Source organism: Prenolepis imparis, unplaced genomic scaffold (genome assembly GCF_030444845.1).
Source record: "Prenolepis imparis isolate NDT839.2.m4 unplaced genomic scaffold, iyPreImpa1.0 SCAF_3, whole genome shotgun sequence".
NCBI classification, from domain to species: domain Eukaryota; kingdom Metazoa; phylum Arthropoda; class Insecta; order Hymenoptera; family Formicidae; genus Prenolepis; species Prenolepis imparis.
This window is the reverse complement of record NW_028141161.1, coordinates 11128966-11149815: the sequence shown is the minus strand read 5'-3', so window position 1 is coordinate 11149815 and position 20850 is coordinate 11128966. Positions and strand designations below refer to the sequence as shown.

Below are 20850 nucleotides of genomic sequence, written 5' to 3'. Positions count from 1 at the left end.
ATGAAACTGATATATTATTAGTGGAAACTCGTGATCTATTTTAAATTTATTAAAATTTATTTAATGAAAATGTAATGTAATTATTATTGCAGCACAAATAATAGATTTCTTGATATGTTAAATAAACAATTTATTAAATCAATTGGTTAATAACTGAATTGTCTAAACTCTAGTTCTCTACAAATTTATATTAGGGGTTTCAGTTTAGTCTAAAAATTCTTTCATTATGTTTTATCAAATTTTAAGAAATTAATAGTTCTGTCTTAGAATTTTTACTAAATAATTACAGGATTACATGAAGCCTTTTCTAAAATAAACAAAACTCTCGTAAATCAATTAATATCTTATTTTGGTACGCATAGACAGAAAAGTAATTTCAGATTTATATTTTTACACTTAATTGTTATAACTTTTTTTAAAACATAGTAGGGATTTTTTTTAAAAAACGAGAGCTGTGCTAATTATATCTGAAAATGTTTACTAACTTGAGAGAGAGGAATGAGCCAAGCTTACTAAAATTAATTGAAGTATTAATCGAAATGACTTAACATCATGTATCAACTAATTTTATTTGACCATTTATATTCAGAATACAGCATAAAATATGATAAAGCTTGACAAAGATTAACTGCATTAGCAGCGTGTCATCATATCGCTCGTTATATTTAGATAGAATCGTAAACGCCTATCACACATTGTCGTCGGTCGCTCGCTGTACAACAATTTTATATTTAGATAAATAAAACATACCGCGCGGAGAATTATGACGAAATCAAATGAATAATAATCGCGAGAAGGGACGGAAGAAGCGAGCTTGAAACTCGAGGAAAAACTCGTCAAGTTCCGTCACGATCGCTTTTATGGCACTAGTAAAGCAGTCTTGCTAAGTCACCGACCGAGCTCGATATAAATTTAAATTATGCTACGCGAAGTCCTCCTTCCCTTTCTCTCTTTCTCGTTTCTGTCCCGTTCCGTACAACGATCGACGATGCCGGGACGACATCGAGAGAGAACTGCTGCACAGGCAGCAAGCGCGAATAATCGAATCCATAAAGTCAGCAGCGCGGTCTGCTTTATGTTCGCTGCTGACCCGTCCATCCATTGCTTTTCTCGTCACCCTCGCCTCCGAACCCTTCATCGATAGCGCCCCCCTCGTAGCTTGTCGTTCCTGCGATGTCTATTGCTCGTGATTTTTCATTAGCGCCGTCGGATTTGTCACTGTTCATTCTTCGCCGATGGTGCTAGATCCACCAGACTGATTGCTGATTTATGGTTAGCGCATGCTTTCCCCCTCACCTCTAAATGCTTTTTTTATTTTTTTGACAAATGTATGGCTGCGCGCATTTGTTTCTTTCACGATATGCATTTGACGTCGCGTATGAGTCGCATCATGTCGCGATTGCATTGACGGGATTTTGCAATATTTCGATAATTGTCGAAAAGTTCGAAAGCAATAGCGTGATATGTGAACGCGTGATAAATTAGATACACAAGATATTCCCAAAATTCATCGCAATTCTTTCTATTTATATATTTGTTTTGTTTTGTTGTGAATTTATTTGTTTATCTTTCGTTAAAAAAGTAGCAATATAATTACTTGTTAAGTTAAAAACTTTTTAAGATAAAAGATTGAAGATTTGTAGAATTTTTCTATATAAATTTGATATTAAAATGTATTTTAATTTTCCACGTGCGCGCGCGCAATTTATTTGACGCTCGTCTAGTTAGGATCGATTTTCACATATCCAATTCTCCTTCTTCTCTTCATCGACACTTTTTAATTAACGTCGCGTCGATGGCACCTCTTACGTAACGATGGCGCAGATATAACGAATTCCTTAGCGTTTTTAATTAATGCTAATTAATTATAAGGGATAGAGAGAGAGGGAGAATAATCTGGGTTAATTACATAAGCGATTCGACTTTTTTTAGAATGATATATATAGTTAATCTACCTACGTTTATTCAGGCTTCGTTAATAACGTCGTTATTAATTATTTACATAATACAGAGTTATGCAAGAAATTTATATCAAAAGATATTATGGTCTATTTTATATTAAATTTATAAATATTTCTTTATTTATAAATGTTTTTATATTTTATGTATTAATTTTTTAAACGTGTAACGTCAAGATATCACTCAAAATATCCTAGAATCTTCGAATCCACTAATTATAATTTTGAAAGAATTTGTGTTGTGAACCTGGAATTAATTTAAACCTATGGATAAATTTATAAAAATGTAGATATGATTAAAATATTATAATCGAGCTTTCTATCATCGGCATTTTGCATACTGATACGAACTCAAGCTGAAGTAACAGCGATCTGGAGAATTCTGAACATACCGACGTTGAATAATACTGTCAGAACTCGGTCGTGAATAAAGCTTAATCCGGCCTCTTAAATAAACTGTATAAATTTCATTTGCGGCCCGACCGGGCGAGTTAACGACTTACTAAATCTCTTTTAATGAGCCGTCGGCCGCAAGCGACTTATAAACGACTAGCCAAGAGAGGATCGGCAGTCCCGCAGGACTTCTGTAGAATTCGTAGCGGTATTAAGCAATGCCGGGAAACGCTGGCACTTCGATATCGGATCAGCATTATCCGTGAAACTTAATAGAGAAATTCACATCGAATGTTTTCGATTCTTATGGTTGCATTAATGACACGGATCAAAATATCATCGGCTCTCTTCCTCACGCCAAAATTTTCACGCGCGCCACACATGTTACGTACATATTATTAATTTAATGAGTCTGCGTAATTTACATCCATTTTCCTCGCCGCAAGTGTTTCGCATTATTGGCCGAGCTTAACGGAATAATCATGCTATTAATTAAACATTATTGGCTTGATGGAAATGCTTAAATTAATAGCTCTGGAGAAGATAATGTCATAAATTATAATATCTGCCTTCTATTAATTCTCCCGTTATATATTACATATGTGTCAATCGTTTAATAATCAACAATAATCAGATGTATCAGTGAACATTAAGAGTATTGCTATAGAAATGACATAATTAATCTAAATAAAGTTGCATGGAAATCACAATTTAGTTGTTTAGAGTTTAGTTGTCTTTTTACTATACTCACTGAGAAAAGCTCTGATGTATAAGAATGATTTGATATTTTGCACATGGTATAGAAATTTGTCATTCGTGCTTTAAAAGAGCTTGTCAGCGTACACTCGACAAAAAAGCCGCAGTGTAAAAATTACACGTGTCACACGTATTGTGTCTGCGACTTGAAACAATCTTGGCCGGTCGTTTTTTCGAATGCTCAGCGGCTCATCTGTCAACATAATGAACTTGGAGAATGTATAATTTATTCTTCATTTCATTAACGCGATCTTACGAACGCGACGCGCCTCTAAAAGTAAAACGGAAAAATGCGAAAAGCTGGAGAGCGTGTAGGAAAAATCATGAAGCCGCGTTTTAACGAGTTGCATTTATTAATATATTTAGATTCAATAACTTATATTGCAGTTCAAAATAATAAGTTTACCGCAGATTTTGATGTTACACGAGACTGGTATGTGTGTGTGTGTGTTATATAATAAATTTAAAATCAGCGTGGAAATCGTAACAGTGTACGGAATCTAATTTCAATCTCCTCTTAACATTCTATTATCTATATTTGTTATTCCGCTTTGTGCTCAGAGCACGTTAAATCATTTTCGCCAAGCCGCTTCGGCGGAATTAGTTCGACGCACAGCAGACGCGTGCAGCTACGCTCTGCAACGTCTGTAAGAACAAATTTGAGCGAACGCAACTAGGCAACTCCCACGGCGATGGGAACGGGAATGATTCTGCAGTAGCTTATTATTAATTCCCTGATGGCGTCGCGACGCGACGCGTTGTTTTCTCTTTCTCTCCCTTCCTCTCCCTTATTGCGACCATTCGTTCTGAAATAAGAGTTGTTTTTGAAAACGCGTGGAGGCGAATGTCGTTAAGCTCATTCCCGTCGTGCTTTCAGATTCCCCTCGACGCGGCGGCGGATGTCTCTCTCTCATCAGCATCCACCAATCATGGCATTTCCATTTCTCGTTGTTCCTTATCTCCTTGCCGCTGATGTCTCGATCTTATCTCATAGTACCTCCGCGTCACTTCCCATCGTGGAAGCGGGTATTTCTCACCTTGCCTCGCGATTTTCCATTGCCAACCACCGCCACTGCATTCTCAACCTCGGTTCTTGACGTATACGATCCTTTCCGGCCGCTGAGAATTCTCATATAACGAGGAAGCATCGTGATATTAAAAGCTCGCTGTAAGTATTATAAGGGTTTGTGTTTGAAGCATCTCCTTATTTACTTGCTGGGTTCGCGCCTTTACCGGCATCTTCTTCCTCTGCTTCCGGCTCGACGATCTTGCCGCCTTTAGATCTCGTCATGAGAGAAACAGTGACGAGAAAAGACGCTCGTCTCGTTTAAACGCGTAAACCGACGTTGTTATTCTTGAAAAGGGAGGATTAAGAAATAGGATACAGGCATGAGAGAAATTGCCTGATTTTAATAAATTGTTTTCTAAACGGTTTTTTAAAATTTATTTAGAGAACTAAAGATCTCTCTCTCTCTCTCTCTCTCTCTCTCTCTCTCTCTCTCTCTCTCTCTCTCTCTCTCTCTCTCTCTCTCTCTCTCTCAGATCTTGTATTTGTTAAAAAAAAAACTTATTATTTTAACGAATGCTTATCTATATATAAAATTTTAATTTTAATTGAACGCTAAGTATTTTAATCTAGTTAACTTTAAATTCCTCGAAGAAACTGAAATTGAAAAGAAACTGATAAAATCTGTATGTATATAAAACAGAAAAAAATGTTCGTATTTTTCATACTGGAATAAGTTTGTCTCATCGCTTGAGTTTCTCGATTTTCATTTAAAATGATTAATTAATTTATGTAACACAAAAGTTTGGTAAAACTTTGCAAGTCTGTATGAAAAATTTGACACTGATCAATTTATAACGTAAACTTTTTTCATTTGATAATAGCGAGGTATATTTGTTCGATTACTGAGTAACGCGTGATGCATCGAGTTCCAAAAAGATCAGTTTTTAGCCTTCGTGGCTGCGAAATTAGTGAATTGTACGGTTGGTATACGAACACGAACGCGCGCGTAGGAAGATTGACGTAATCGAGCCGCGACGCAGCTGCGAATAAAAAAATAATCGAAAGCTGTGTGACAGCACGGCGTGTTCACCTGTTCGAATTTCAGATTGACCTCGGGAAAGAAAAAAAGATTTTGATGCCGTGTTCCAATCACATATCGATCAAGCGATGATTATTCGCACGCTCCCGGCTGAAATTTATTATTCATGTCCGTAGCTTTCAGAAAGACGTGTGCCAATATAAAAACATGTACCTTTTTAGTCCCCACGGAATAACAGAACTTCACGAAACCTGGATTTCTTTTTAGTCTGGATGTATATTTTTACCGAAAAATTGAAAACTTCGATTATTTATTTGATTACATTTTAACAATTCGTGTGGAAAATCGGAGTTGAATATCAAGGGTTTCTTTTTTTGCTCTTCAAATCCCGTGTGTGTGCGGCAAAAATTAAGAATTTAAAACACGAGTGCTCGAGTTTTTGATAGTGATACCGGAAGTACACGGGATCAATACGAGTGTAGACAATAAGAGTAAAATTTTCGACTTAATAAAGTCGAAAAACAAAAAAAACGTTATATGCGACTCTTATGAGACACGAAAGTCGTATTCTCGCGACTGGCGCTCTCACCGAAAGATTCAGAAACTTTCCGTATCGAGGCAACAACTTCTTGGACCGCTTTAAAATCTAATTTGCACGACCAATTTAAGTCAGGTCGCCGGCTCCGTTCTTCTAAGCGCAACTCTTTGAAATAATTAGCAACATCTTGCGCCCGTGGAAAAGCGTGCCGGCATGATTATATTCGTGGAAAGCGAACGATTTACGTCGAGCGTCTCGTTAAAATGCACTCTCACCTTTTCGTCGCGTTTCGCAGGAGACAACTTTTGTCAAGCGTGTAATTAAATTTTCAGATTTGCTCTGTTGGTTGGCCATTGGTTCTGTTTGCGGCCTTTATAAATAGAGTTTTGCGCGCGTGAAGGAAACGGAAAAGAGAGATAAAGAGATGGAGAAAGAGAAAAAAGTTATATGTCTGACGCTCGATGAATAAATAACGACATAAACCTAAACGTGAGAGGAAAGCTAACAAAGGCTATAATTGTTAATGCCGCAAATGACAGTCATTTGTCCAGATGACCGATGGTTATTTAAATGGCAAACAATCTGTTTGTACGTTACATTTTATCGCATACATTTACATTTTCGCGCGCAATCGTTCACAATAATTGTTCAGACATATAGGCTTGTAAACGCGAACACGTACGCAATTTTCGCATGGTTCGATTTTGTTTACACTATTGCTATTGAACCACGTTGAAATGGAACATTCTGGCCTGTATGCTTTGAAATTCTATTAATAGGAACTATTATATTTTACAAAAATATTGACAAAAATTACTTAATTTTATTTCGTTTGAAATACGCATGCAATTAAATTGTTATCAAATTAATATATCAAAAATAATATTTAATTATTTGTATGAATAAAATAAATTTTTTAATCGTGTTATGCGAAAAAAATATAATTTCATCTCTTTATCGCGATGACTGAATTGATTTTCGAGTAATTAAATCTATGTTAACACACAATTTACTTAATTCTAAAGTAGCCTGTTTGTCTTTGTATTATAACGTGAAAATATACTTTCTTCGTATTCCTCGTAATCGACATTGTGACATTTGATATTTGAAATCGACGGGGACAGCGGATATCGCGGGATGAACAAACGCTAGCAATTGCAGAGTATTATTGCCGAACGACAAACAAAAGTAGCTTAACGGCACTTGCCTCTAACGAGGACATCGTCAGGATATCTCCCAACTCCTTAAGAGTTACATTCGAGAGATGCACTTGCCGGAAAGCAGTTGAGTGGATGCGAAGTAGTCTGGCATCGTCGACGTTCGAAAAACCTCGGTAAACTCGGGTAAAGCTCAAGCTTGCCAATCGGCCATCGCGCATTCCACTATTCTCGAGACAGATATTAAATGAGTAGTGTATCGAGCGAATGGAAAACGTGCCCGGAGAGGTTCGCGCTGAGCATAAATCGGAAACGCCGCGAGAACTTATTTCGCATTCGACGTTCCGGGCCACGAATATTTCAGTGCGCTAATGTTTGCGCGCACGAACGCGCGCGCACGTGGACCGGAAATATTTCACATGGCGCCTGGGAATTGCGTCGAGAGAATTGCGCGTGTTTCTCTCTCCCTCTTTATCTTCTTTTTCGGAGTTCTATAATAACGAACGTTTGACGATGAAGGGAATGAATCGCGACGCTATTTATGTTTGGAAATTAAAATAGTTGTGCAGGAAACGAAGTACAACTCCGCGTACACGCTTCCTCAGATGAGTGCTTTTCAGACGTGCGAGATGTGCATAAAATTCATTTGCATAGCCGCGCGAATCGCAGAAATACGCACGATTGAATTTTCCACGTTTGTAATTTCATTTATACATATATGATGATTCATTAAGATTCTCAAACAAAATTCACTCAGACTCACCACAAAATTTACGAAATTAAAAAGATATTTTTACCTTTAACTTATTATTACTCAAATATTATTTAATGAGGTCAAATTTTTGTGAAAGAAGAAATTTATTGAAAATTTACGACAATAATTAATTGCATTAGCTTTATTCTAATGCATTTTTCCAGGCTGTTCACTCGCGAAAATTTGCGATATGAATCTAATTCGTATTTTCGAAACTCTTCATAAAATTTCTTGCGGACTATGTAGCATTAAAGCAGTAGATTACTCGAACGAGAAACTTTACGATGTTCGAACGATCTTGTAGGATGCAATAATAGAGCTAGCGTACCACCGCGGTATTGTCGTAAATACCTTGCGGGATTCAAGCGAGCCTTCTCTCCCTACCGAGGAACCAACTGAATTACACCCTATGGATTATGGAATCGCGCGCGCTGCTGCCGCGCGGGCAGAAATGAATTACTCCACTTTCCCACCTTCTCAATCATTAATGAGCTTCGTGTGAGGGGAGCACGAACGTTTTAAACGATCATAACGAGCCAGGCTTCCGCCTCGTTTGCTTTACATTTATCCCGAGTTTACGAGTTTTATTGCGGATCCTTTTCGTGTCGTAAAAACGCGCGCGTTAAAAAGCATGCGAATAATTTGGAATATCTGCGAATTGTTTTCTTTTTCTTCGCTCGTATTTATCTTAAAGAACAATAGTTTCTTCGCACATTATGATCGAAAATAGAAAATAATTGAAGAGCAATGTGATTATATACCATTGCCGCATTTATCTATATTCAGCGAGTATATTTACAATTTCGACATTTTATTCTTTACTAGAAACAAAATTATGTTTGTCCAATTATAGTTTCTCATTATACACAAATTATATATATCCAAATATATTACAAGTTTATATATACACGTTCATCAAGTAGAGTATATAGTATGTGTATTTTGAATTAATGAACCAGTTCTATTAATACACATAATAAATTTATCGATGTTAATAGATTATTTTATATTTACGTACATATATATTATTTTTCAATTTATATTAAATTTTTTATTTAAATGGAATCTTATATTCCGTAATGCAAAATACCGTCGCATAAATTTTGCAAGGATGCACTTGAATTGCGACAAGATCAATGATAAGGATGTCGCAGGCTTACAAAGATAAGACAAGATTGTATGTAACAGACACAACTATTACAGCAAAGTAGACTCTAACGCAGAAAGATTGAGATTATCGAATATTTGAGCGCGCGTTAAAAAGCAGGAATGACAGTTTCGTTAAAGGGTGAAGGCACGGTGAGACGCGAATGAAGAGGCATCTTAGCCAGTTTCTTGCAAGGCTTCCTTGAGATGTCACAGATCGGCATCAAAGTAATCTCTCGATCACGTCTGCGTCGCTAATTATGAGTAGATTGAATATTGCTTGGTTACTAGTTAAAAAATATTTTTAAAAATAGAATTTAGATTAGCTCGCTTTCTTAAACTATTTTTAACGCATTAATGAAAAAGTTCTTATAACATTAGTGATTATGTTCTCTCTCTTCTTTTCTGTCTCTTTTTCTCTTTCTCTTTCTTTTATTATTTTTTTACAAATTTCATATATGTTTTCCTTATAAATTTTATATTATTTTTGTATCTTTTTGTATTATACATTTTTAATGATAAAAGGGTGCATTCCTACGACTGCAGAAAATTATTTGTTTTTCGTATGTTATAATTTGATTGATGGCAGAGAGTAAAACTCTATAAAAATAGAAAAAATAGGACGTTCGTTTAGATCGCATTATCTTATTTTACGATACTATCAGACTTCTCGATTATGAGCTTTTCAAATAGTCTCATAAAAATGATTCTATTTATGCAATCAGCTCGACAAATGCGAATAAAATGAGTTGTGCTATTAATAAAAAGATAAGAGGAAGCAATATATACATATATTGATATTACCAGCGACATTCTCTCGAGTGTTTGTATAATCGAGAGTTCTCGAGTGGCAATTGTGGTGTAGCGAGATACGATCGATGATTTGCGCAATTGATGATAGGAATCGACCGATATCCGGGTTAATATCCCATTGTGACCAAGTAAAGAGAGGACCGTCGTAATAATACACAATGAAGTTTTCAAGGTAGCAGTAGAATCGATGCATCGATCGGTTACGAGTGCGATGATGAACTCGATGGAGCGTGCGGGGGAACTATTCGCCGGCAACTTTCTTCATCAAAAAGAGAAGAAGTTTTCGCGAGAGTTGTGCCATATTTTTTTCCCTTCAAATTGACGCGCTTTTATAACGAAAGCACGCGGAAACAGAGAAATACGCTTCTCGAACAGCCAGAATTTCAGGAAATAAACGGAGATGATTGGGAAATAATAATAATCTTACAAATGTGTGATATATAATTATATAATTATTAATAGTATGTGAAATTAAGACATGTGATTTATTGCAATATTTTTTTACTCTGTCTTTTCACCGAAAACTATAGTTTTCAAAATATAAATTATAAATAAAAAGCAGTACGTGGTAAAAAGCGCGTACGTAATATTTCTTTAACTTTTTTTTTTATTTTAAAAAATCTGAAAGACTTACATAGCTCCTCCATGCGGAACAATACTGAAACCGGTCTTATTGCTCGCCATCCCGAGTTGGGCAGTTTCCCCTGGGCAATACAAATCGTTTCGCGCGTCGCAACCCCGACGACATTTCGCGTCCTCGAACAAGTGAACTTTGCGACCTCCGAGATTGTCTTGCTTCCCTCTATATTCTATCCGGTGACATTTACTCGATCGAGACAAGCCATGAGTTCATGAGATCCGGTCGCGCGTTGGCGCAATTTCGAAACGGAGGCCTAGGATAAAATCTCTCGCCGCGCCTTTTGACAAGGTTTACATGTGCAGCATTACGCAAATAGGAAGGAAGGGAGGAAGGAAAACGCTCACTTTCCGAATATGGGTTTTACACTAGAGATGCAGGTGATACGTCCCGCGTCGTCGCGACGAGATGTAATTATACGTGTAGCTCAGAGCTTAATTTGATCGGTGGAACTTCGTGCTTCACAGAAACCCGCGCATCGCCCCTTACGCAAGATATACGTTGTTTGCGTGAAATACTGAGACGTCTCGCAAGGGATTTGATAGCATCATTACGATATTAATGCTAATGGTAATAATCTCGTTGTTATGTCGTTACCGGTTGTTAGGAATGTTTTGTAACTCGAAGCAACCGACTTCTGCAGATTTATGCGTACGATTCCTTATGTTGGTTTTCGTTATTATTATTTGTGCAATTTTTCTAACGCAATTTAAGCATTTGCGTTTTGAGTGTTGCAAGATAAATATCTTCCACTTATATAGGGCCAATTTCATCAACGTCGGTTAACTTTAATCTTCGGTTGAACTATATCTTTGTCTTTTTTCAGATACGTTCTTAAAACGAGACAAAGATATAATTTAACTGAAGGTTAAAGTTAATCGACGTTGGTGAAATTGGCCCTTAACGTATAAAGTAAAATAATGTATAAAGTTTTTTACATATATATATGAGATAATATCGCGTGACAGATAATTAATAATAATAATTATTTATTATTTTTACGCGTGTAAGATCTTTTACGTCTCTCCTTTCTATGGAAGAATTCCCGTTTACGCGGGTGATCACATAAACTTGCCTCGAATTATGGCGGCTGTGAGGAAAGCAGTGCGCAAAGGCGTTAATACGCGGCTCGATTTTATAGCGAGACGATCAAAGAGCCATTAAGAGAAGCGAGGGAAGAAGGCGCCGACGAAAGAGCTGGAAGAAATAGGGCACGTTGAGGAACGGGACGTAATTAAACTTGCAGCCCGATCCTTAATTCGATCAATGCAACCTCGCGCTCGATTCGCTCGACTGGCTACAATTTTGTGGATGGATTATATTCAACCAACAAGATCAAAAACTATTTAGCACCTTATTTGTTGTCGAGAAAATTAAAACTTCGGTTTTTTTTTTCTTGAAAAAATTTATTAAAGAGTTAGTTTTTGATCGATCAATCACTTATTCTCTCGCTTTATCATTGTGATTTTTAATTCATAATTCAGGATAGAAAATAATACTCTTTACTAAATAAAAATTTATTAGCGAAAACAATATACTACTATTTTTTAATATTAATAGTTTTTTTAATTTTACTTTTTATCCGCGACTCTTAATTAATTTTAGTCGTTTAAAAAAATGCGTTTTAGGAACGTTTAAAGAAACTCTAAATTTAATTATATCATCTATTTTAATTGGTCTTGGACGAATTACTCATAAATAATACACCAACTTGCCTTTGAAAAAATCTTTGCAGTCTTACTTCGTGTTAATAACATCACAAAAATTACAAGTAGCTTTATAATAAGCAGCTTATTTTGAAAATCGTAATAGTTATCGGATCTTGATTAGCTGCTTTTATTTTATCGGATGAGATTGTATCTATTTTTCTAAAAAAAATTCTTTTTCTGAATGTCGTAAACATGAAATTTTTAATTTTAAAATTTAGTTAGCAAATTTTTACTTTATTAATATTTTTTGATAGAAATCAACTGATTAAAGCGTTAATTTGCTAATTAAATTTTAAAATAAAAATATGTTATCGAAATTAAAATAATAATGTTTTAAAACATGTTATTATTTTAATTTTTTGCTAACTAAATTTTAAAATAATATATTATAAAAATTAAAATAGAAATGTGTTATAAATAAATCACGTAAATTCGCGCGATAGAAATATAAGAAAGCATTTTAATATATATAATATTTGCATATAACAAGAATTACTATAATAAATATAAAATTTTTTAAAAATTTGCAGAATTATATGAAGTAATGAATTATTCATTTAATATTTGCATTTGTATTTTGTTTCAGAAAATCCTAGGAGAAACATTCCGTCCTGCCGATTTCGCCGATTATGGACACACGTAATCTCTTTTCACAGCGCGAGCCGGGAGTGTCGAATCTAGCGACAAACGAACGTCTCGATCTACCTATTGGATTACGCGGTCGGGCATCTCGCGATTATTTAAAATTCGTGTTTGTCGCTTCGCGAATTCGAGTGTTTGTCGTGAGACGTTTCTCCAAACACGTATTTCGCGTAATTTGTGATAAGTGTTGCAGGCACCTGCGGGTGTCACGAGCCGGAAGTGTCGAATCTAGCGACGAACAACCGTCTCGATCTACCCACTGGATTACGCGGTCGGGCATCCGCGATTATTTAAAATTCGTGTTTGTCGCTTCGCGAATTCGAGTGTTTGTCGTGAGACGTTTCTCCAAACACGTATTTCGCGTAATTTGTGATAAGTGTTGCAGGCACCTGCGGGTGTCACGAGCCGGAAGTGTCGAATCTAGCGACGAACGACCGTCTCGATCTACCCACTGGATTACGCGGTCGGGCATCCGCGATTATTTAAAATTCGTGTTTGTCGCTTCGCGAGTTCGAGTGTTTGTCATGAGACGTTTCTCCAAACACGTATTTCGCGCAGTTTGTGATAAGTGTTGCGGATATTTTCTAACATCGCGGGATGGATGGCGAGATGGTGATGCATCGACTGGTGAGTTTATTAATTATTTATTTTATTCATTTAAAATATTTATGTAGAAAATATTAAAATGGTAATGTTTTAAATATATAATATGTTATAATACCTTATTCGCGATTAATATTTTTTGACAGAAATCAGCTGATAATTGTCAAAAATATTAATTGAATTGAAAGTATTATAACATCCCTTTCGAAAAAGGGATATATAGAGTTGTTTAAATTGATGTACATTTAACGATAAATATATGATATATGCATGTAAGTTATAAAATACATTTCCACGTCATATCACGATAGCCGAGCAGCCGATGAATTTTTCAAAGTATATCGCCGGTATGAACGATCGTCGTCGGATTAAGGGTTGAATTTTCGCGACATTGGGGCTAGGGGACGTTTTCATCATTTATCAAAAAACGCTCTCGCGAATGGCACGGAAAAGTTTTGTCGCGGCTTGCGTCGCGGCCTTCTCTTCGTTTTCCTATGGCTCGAATACGGACGTAAAAATGAATTACGAGTCCGAGGCGGAGCCTCGAAACTTTTCCCTTTTTTTCTTGCGTATCCTTCTCCCTCCCAATGTCCTCAACGATTGTTCGTCCGTTGTCTCAAAGTTTCTGCGCCTGTCGCTTTAAAGCATCGGATAAGAAGGAAAGCTTTAGGAATTATGGTAATCCTGCAGCTTGTCAAAAGAAACACGAATGAGAAAACGCGGAAGGATAAAGGATTCAAAAGCATGTAGAATCTTGTACATGCAAATGCATATCGTCCGATTATTTCTAATTATTACGATGTTAATTTATTATTTTTTATTTATTACGATTAATAAAATTAATCGTAATTCGACGATATCATAGAAAAATGAATATATGGAAAGAATATTGTTTATATAGAAAACTTATTAAATAGTAGTTTATATCATTAATTTTCTTTTTTTTTTTAGAGTTTGCACATTTTGTGTGTGGAAGGTTTGTAGTTTTTCTTTCCGGTGATTTAGAAAAGTCATACATTATAGGGTTAAATCGTAATGGCTGATACTAGAACTGCTGTGCAAGCAGTCTTCGCGTAAAATAGAGCGGACATTGGTATGGACCGAGCATTATTAATTCGAGAGCAAACTCGTGCCAGTGCCACATTTGCATAGTACGAGCGCGAACACGATTGCAAGCGCGCTATTCGTATGCTTAGCATTTCTTTTTTTTTTTTTCTTTTCTTATTTACCGCGGCCGTATCCGCGAGCAATTTCCACATATGAGAGCACGGAGAATAAGTTTTCCGGCTGTGGACACGATTTTTCCGACTACGTTTGTCCAGTTGTTTTGTTGGAGTTGAATTACGCAACCGGGACGAAGTGTGCTGGAAACGAGCAACAAGAGTAGTAAGATAAACGCGAGTGATAAGGATGCAAGTATTAGTATACGATGAAAGGAAAGAAAAAATTGTTACTCGTATATATTGAATCTAGCCCAAATATGTACATATATATATATACATATATGTATATACACGAAATAAAATCTGGCTGCTTCGTTATATGTACCTCTTTATGATTTTACGAGTTGTAACATTCAGAGAAAATATGTTATGTCGTGTAAAATTAAAGTATATATACATAAGACTGTATGTGTGTACATAAGTTTATTGCATTTTTTTATTTTAAAAGAATAAATATAATTTAAAAAAATGTGTGTATTTATAAAAGAATATTTAGTGAAGCTCAAATAGTAACTTATCAAATATTTTTGCTTTTGGAGACATTCTATATATAATCTTAGGTTAATTAATTATGCTGGCAAATCATATTTATGACGCGTGATCTACTCCGTGAGAGAAGAAAATCTACAGTCGAGAAAACTCACCATTAATGGTGCAGATTAAATTCTTTTATCTTTCTGCCTTTTATCTTTCTACCGTCATAATGGTTACTTATTTTCTTCACAGTCGAGAAAACAAGTTCTATAAACTTAGTATAATGTCGGATTAATTTAAGAGATGTATCTCGCTACCAACATTAAGTTGCCTCCATACATATTCAAATAATGTTCAAATAAAATTTGTTATTTTTATCACGAGTTCACTAAACGAAATAATATGATATGAGCTGAACGAGTACATACTTTCGTGATTTTACGAGTATTTGAGATATCTGGCGTAATCGCAAGTTGATTAAAATAGCGTTCTGCAAGAAATTTAAAGTTCGGTTATTAAATATATAGATGCGCAAGCAATCTACGAAATCTCATGTATCTCTGAGAAATTTAAGATCTAATCGCCAATGATTTTGTAATTAGTTGCGTTAATCGATCTGCCATATTGCATTGTCTCTGATAATGTGTTCGCTGTAACAATTAAAGCCGAGTCAATACAACAGTATAGGTCTCTAGTATGGCATCATTAAATAAACAAATTACACTATCAAATTAATTAAATTGAATATTGTTCGTTATATTATATTTTGGACACACACAATAATTGCGAAATTTTATTAAATATTAAATTGATATTGTGCAAATTCATAACATATGTTTAAGATTTATTGCGATCACTCTGGTATCTTTTCTAACGGCTATTATTACAAGAGTATTATCAAAATTAAAGCACAAAAAATTCAAGATTTTATATTCTCAAATAAATATCATTTTTATTTCTCTCTTGTTCATTTTAAGCTTCAAGTGCTATAAATTTCTCGTACATTTCTCGAAATAAAGCAAGCATTTTTTTAAATTATTGTCTGTCAAGAGCTGTCGTGTAAATAGACGCTATTCAGGCTATTTAACGATACAAAATGATTGAAGAACATTGCACCGCAAATTTATCGTCGACTTTAGCGAGTCGACAAGAGGAGTTTGAACTTGCCTACAGAAACTTCGCAGTTACCTGTACGCTATATTCCTAGAGAGAAATAGAGAGAGAGAGAGAGAGAGAGAGAGAGAGAGAGAAGGGGGGGGGATTGGCTTGTACTTCCCGTTGGTATAATTAATAAATGGAAATTCTCTCGGTCCTCGACCAATACACGATACTGCTTAAAGCAAGTAGTTACGAGGCCGACGTCGAGAATGGTATCCAAAAATCACCGCAATTACGCTGTATGCGAAAAGAAGTTCCGCTATACGAGTCGGTAAATGTTGGCTGGGATATAAAAAAGAGGAACTCTTGGTGAACGGTCGATGAAAAGTGCACTGAGCAAAGAAGAAAATGAAATGCATAGCATACATCTTGTTTGTTCATTTCCATTAAATATTTCGTGTAATTTTTGTGCTCACTGAGAGATAATTATGACGGTATTATATATCGGCAAAAATGTAGCTAGTAATAATCCGAAGCTGTCAAATTTGAAATTTTAAGCTACTTGACTGGTCGTTTTGCTTAATGTCATATGGCTCAGTTTATTTATAGTAATGACAGATGAATAATAAACTAAGATAAAAGCTGCATTTTAATATTTTCTTTGTTTCGGAAAAACAAAAAAGATTTTATTGTTGCGGATTCAGCTGTGATAAATCCCGCCATTCTTTCCCTAGCTTTGTTGTTTCGCGTTTATAACCAGCCAGGCATCACTTCCCTTAAATAGACAGAGTTGTATCTCAAGAACGAATTATCCGTTTGATCTTTTCTTCCGGTGAGAATTCTCTTATTCGATTCACTTGTCCATTTATGGCCTGTTTCTACCAACGTCGGTTAATTTTAACCTACGGTTAAACTATATCTTTGTCTTTTTTCAGCTACGTTTTTAAAAAAAGATAAAGATAGTTTAACCGGAGGTTTTAAAGTTAACCGATGTTGGTAGAAATGGGCCTTAGTCAGTTCTTGTACGAGATTTTAACTGCGCTCTTTCTCTCTCTCTCTCTCTTTTTCTTTCTCTTCCTCTCTGGGGGGGGTGCAACATTTTTATGAATTGGGGTGGGTCGATGATCTAGCCACAGCACGTTGACATTTTCATCCACTCGATGATAAACATACTAAAAGTCGAATTAAACGGTCGAATTAAAAACACACATTTCTTGCCTTTATTTTTCAATGCTAAGAATGAAGTTTAGGAAAAAGCTAAAGTTAAAAATTATCCTAAAGTTTAAATTTTTGTTTGAGCCTTTATACTTACCTTAAGAAAAAAAAAGTTAGAAAAAGGTATATCTAACTTGCGACAGTTTATGCTTTTTAACTTTTTTAGTAAAGATATAACTTTCAGGATATAAGCTTGCAGTCTTTCTTACATGAAGTTTTCAATTTTGATTTTAATTTCGGTGAATAAGCTATTGAGAGAATAATAATACGAAAGAAGATAAAACAGTATTTTGAGAAGAAACAAGTAAAGATTATATTTATTGTTTAATTTACAAAAAACATTGAACTCTTATGAAAAAGCTGTATAATGATAGTATAATTTATATATATAATCGCACGCAGAACATGTATTCTGCAGAATATTTTATCATTTAAAGCCATGTATTCTGCAGAATATAGATTGCAAAAATTAAGAAGGCTTGACTAAATATTAGAATACGAAATAAAGATGAAGAATAATTTTAAAGCAAGAACGAAAGTTTCAGATTTCAATCTCAAAATATCATTAGTCACGCTGTTGCAGTCGTTCGCATCCATTGTCGGTCTGCGCGAATTCTACGGGGGTACACAAAGCCCTTGACGAATTATATAAGAGTGTCGTCGTGTGTCGTGTGTCAAGGGTCTGTGAACGTGACGGAAACGGTACCATTTTGTGGACCAGGCAAAGCGCTGTTTCACTCCTTTGCACTCTTTATTTTCCGACACTTGAAAGACTCAGTCCTATTCTTCCCGCGTTGCAAAAGTACATTTTCAGCAAGGGCTTATGTAATGACAGCTCTTGCATCGGCATTCAGCGGGTCGAGTGAGGCGAGACGAAAATAAAGTCGGTGCATTATTATCAAAATGCGTATCGAGCTTATAATTCCGTCTCTCTTGCGTAATACTGCACATCTCGCGTTTCTATCCTCTCCGAAGAACACGGATAGAAGATGGTCGTTTGCCTCGTCACGCAGCTTGTAATTGGAAACTTGTAATATCGCGACAGATGCTCGTGATTAACCCTCAGGGTATTGCATTTCGCCTGACATATACCGCTTAAATACGACCGATAACAATCGACATTGTTTTGTGACTTCTGTTATGCACGAATTCTAGAGTAGGTAATCTATTTCATAACCCGTTATATATGTATATACAATCTCGTGTCCCATTGTCTTTGATGTGAATTTCGAAGATTTGAAATGGATTCTAAACGAAATTCTCGTACAAAATATAACACAAATATCGCATCAACTTTATGAGAAAGAAAGTTAAAAATCACGAAATAAGTATTAAAATAAGAAAGTTTGTATTCTTTACAAATTTTTATTTTACAGTTAGGTACGAACTTAATGATGTTATCTTTATTCGCATCTTTGTCAATGTGTCGGCATAAAAAAATACCGGATGTTACGTAACGATGTCGTTAATATACCGCGACGCGAGAATTACGAAGATCCCGTGGAAAAAAAAGGAACGAGACGTCCGCACCTTAAGACACACCGTAAAATTGCTCGTTAACCGTGTTCCAATAAAGCTTGTTCGAATGACTGTTTCGCTGCATTAAGAAACGTGCTTTTATAAAGGCCATCCACGCGTTTACTTCGCGTTTATTAATTCGCTACTACTTGGACTGAAACATTATGGGCACTCTGTCACAAAGCTATAAAACTTTTACTCGCTAGTTTAAACGCGCTTTCATAGTTTCGAGAGAGATGTTATTGTTCGTCGGATTTTATCACGTGTTTTATCATATATGTATGAATTACACAATATATTTGTATATAATTATTGAGATATATATATTTGTATAATTATTACATGCTGGTGAATTTACGTTTTGTAAACTGTAATCTTGATAATCCTAATAATCTCTTGCAATAATTATAAAGCAAATTGTAGTGGTTAAACATTTCGCAATATCAATACAAAAATATAAAATAGTTTAACTCTCTTTATCTTCTCAATATATTTCTTAATTATTTTTTTCTACACAATTCATAAAATAAGAATTTTTGTAGCAAGGGCCACAATTTGCCTAGAAAAAAAGAAAAATTCTATTTTAATCAGTCACATTTTAAATCTATTTTTAATTTTTCTCTATAAAATTAAATATTGTTTATTTGCTTTTTTATCTTACTTTTAATCTCACCTCGCAAAAAAGAAAATTATTTTCGCGTGATTTTAAAAATATATACTAGACGTATACACTCAATCGTTATGGACTTTTGCACACAGGACGTATTAAAGCGTTACGATAAAAACCGACGTGCTAGGCAATCAACCTTTAGCAACTCTTACGGACAAGCTGTAAATCGATTGGCTATCGTGTCGTTTCTTGCTTAACACGTTGACGCGTCATATGTGCAAGAGCTTTATGAACCGATGATCGCGTTCCTGCGGGATTCGCCGATGTCGTAATAACCGCAACGTGATTCGTTTGTGAGCGTGTTCGAGCGTATTGCGGCGTTACAGGAAGCCGAGTTACGGGATGCCGCCGTGGACGTTGTAATTCTCGTAACGAGAGCTCGTATAAGTCGCGTGGACCCAGTACTTGCGCGCCTGCGAAATTATAGTTCGGCGGCGCACGGTGCAATTTATCGGTGACGTTGTTAACCATCGAAGTTATAGGGTGTACGATTATAATTCCGCCGGTTAGCGGTTGAAGAGATAGGAGAGGGGAAATGCAGAAGGGTCGCGGAAGCGATAATGAACGCTCTCACGGCGCGGGACGCGCGAGAAAACCTTGATAATCCCGGATAATATCGCCGGGTAATCCAGGTGGCGAATTATCGATGCCACACTAGCCTGCGCGCGCATGATTGCCATTAGAAATTATTAAACATACAACGCGCGACCAATTGATCGGCCGCCTGATGACCGGGCTCGTGCGGTTATTGCACGATTAATTACAGCAGACTGTATCTTGCGTTTGTGCGCGCGGCGGGCAAATATAACCTCTTGTTCACGTTGCGAATATCGAACTGACCGTAATTAAGCATGTACTTTAATTGTTAATTCGATTCATTATGTCGTAATGGAGAGCTTTAAGCTTTTTCTTTTGTGACATTATGTAAATCCGAAAGATGAGTAAGAAATTTTATGACATTATTCGAACGTATTATTTAATCAGCGTATTAATCTTGCGTGAGATATGTGTTTTATCTTCTAAACTATTTTTATATCTTTTAATTTAAAGAAATAATACAATTCTTATGAATAATTATTAAAATTCAAAAGAAGATTTATGTTATTCTATCAATTATAATCTTCATGTGAATATATTATTTACAGATATTCAAAATTTATCTCTCATATAATTTTTGTCATTTTATTTTATTATTTTATTTAATTTATCTTAAAAGTGACGTGTATCTTTCATATCTCAAAAAGTTTAGCAATTGTCCATTACGTCGAAATATATAATGTTTTCGATGGATATCGATATTCGTAATACACTTTGTTGATATACACTTGATAAGCTCACGATTAAAAATCAATTTATGTTATTCTAATTAGAAAAGATTACTTAATATTGCACACACACTGAAAAAAAATTGTTAACTTGACTAAACCGTTCCACTAAATTATTATTTTGTTAATTGAATATATATTAATATTTAAGTCAAATACACGTTTTGTGAGAT

General features: G+C 35.4%; 1 protein-coding gene across 1 annotated transcript in view; it reads left to right on the top strand.

Annotated features, from left to right (window-relative positions):
• Positions 1–12595: 12595 nt before the first annotated feature.
• LOC145934376 (uncharacterized) overlaps positions 12596–20850 on the top strand; it is a 119417-nt gene continuing 111162 nt past the window's right edge. The window contains exon 1 of the mRNA XM_083034741.1: positions 12596–13178. The gene's annotated coding sequence lies outside the window, so the exon portion shown is untranslated. The remainder of the gene's footprint in view (positions 13179–20850) is intronic.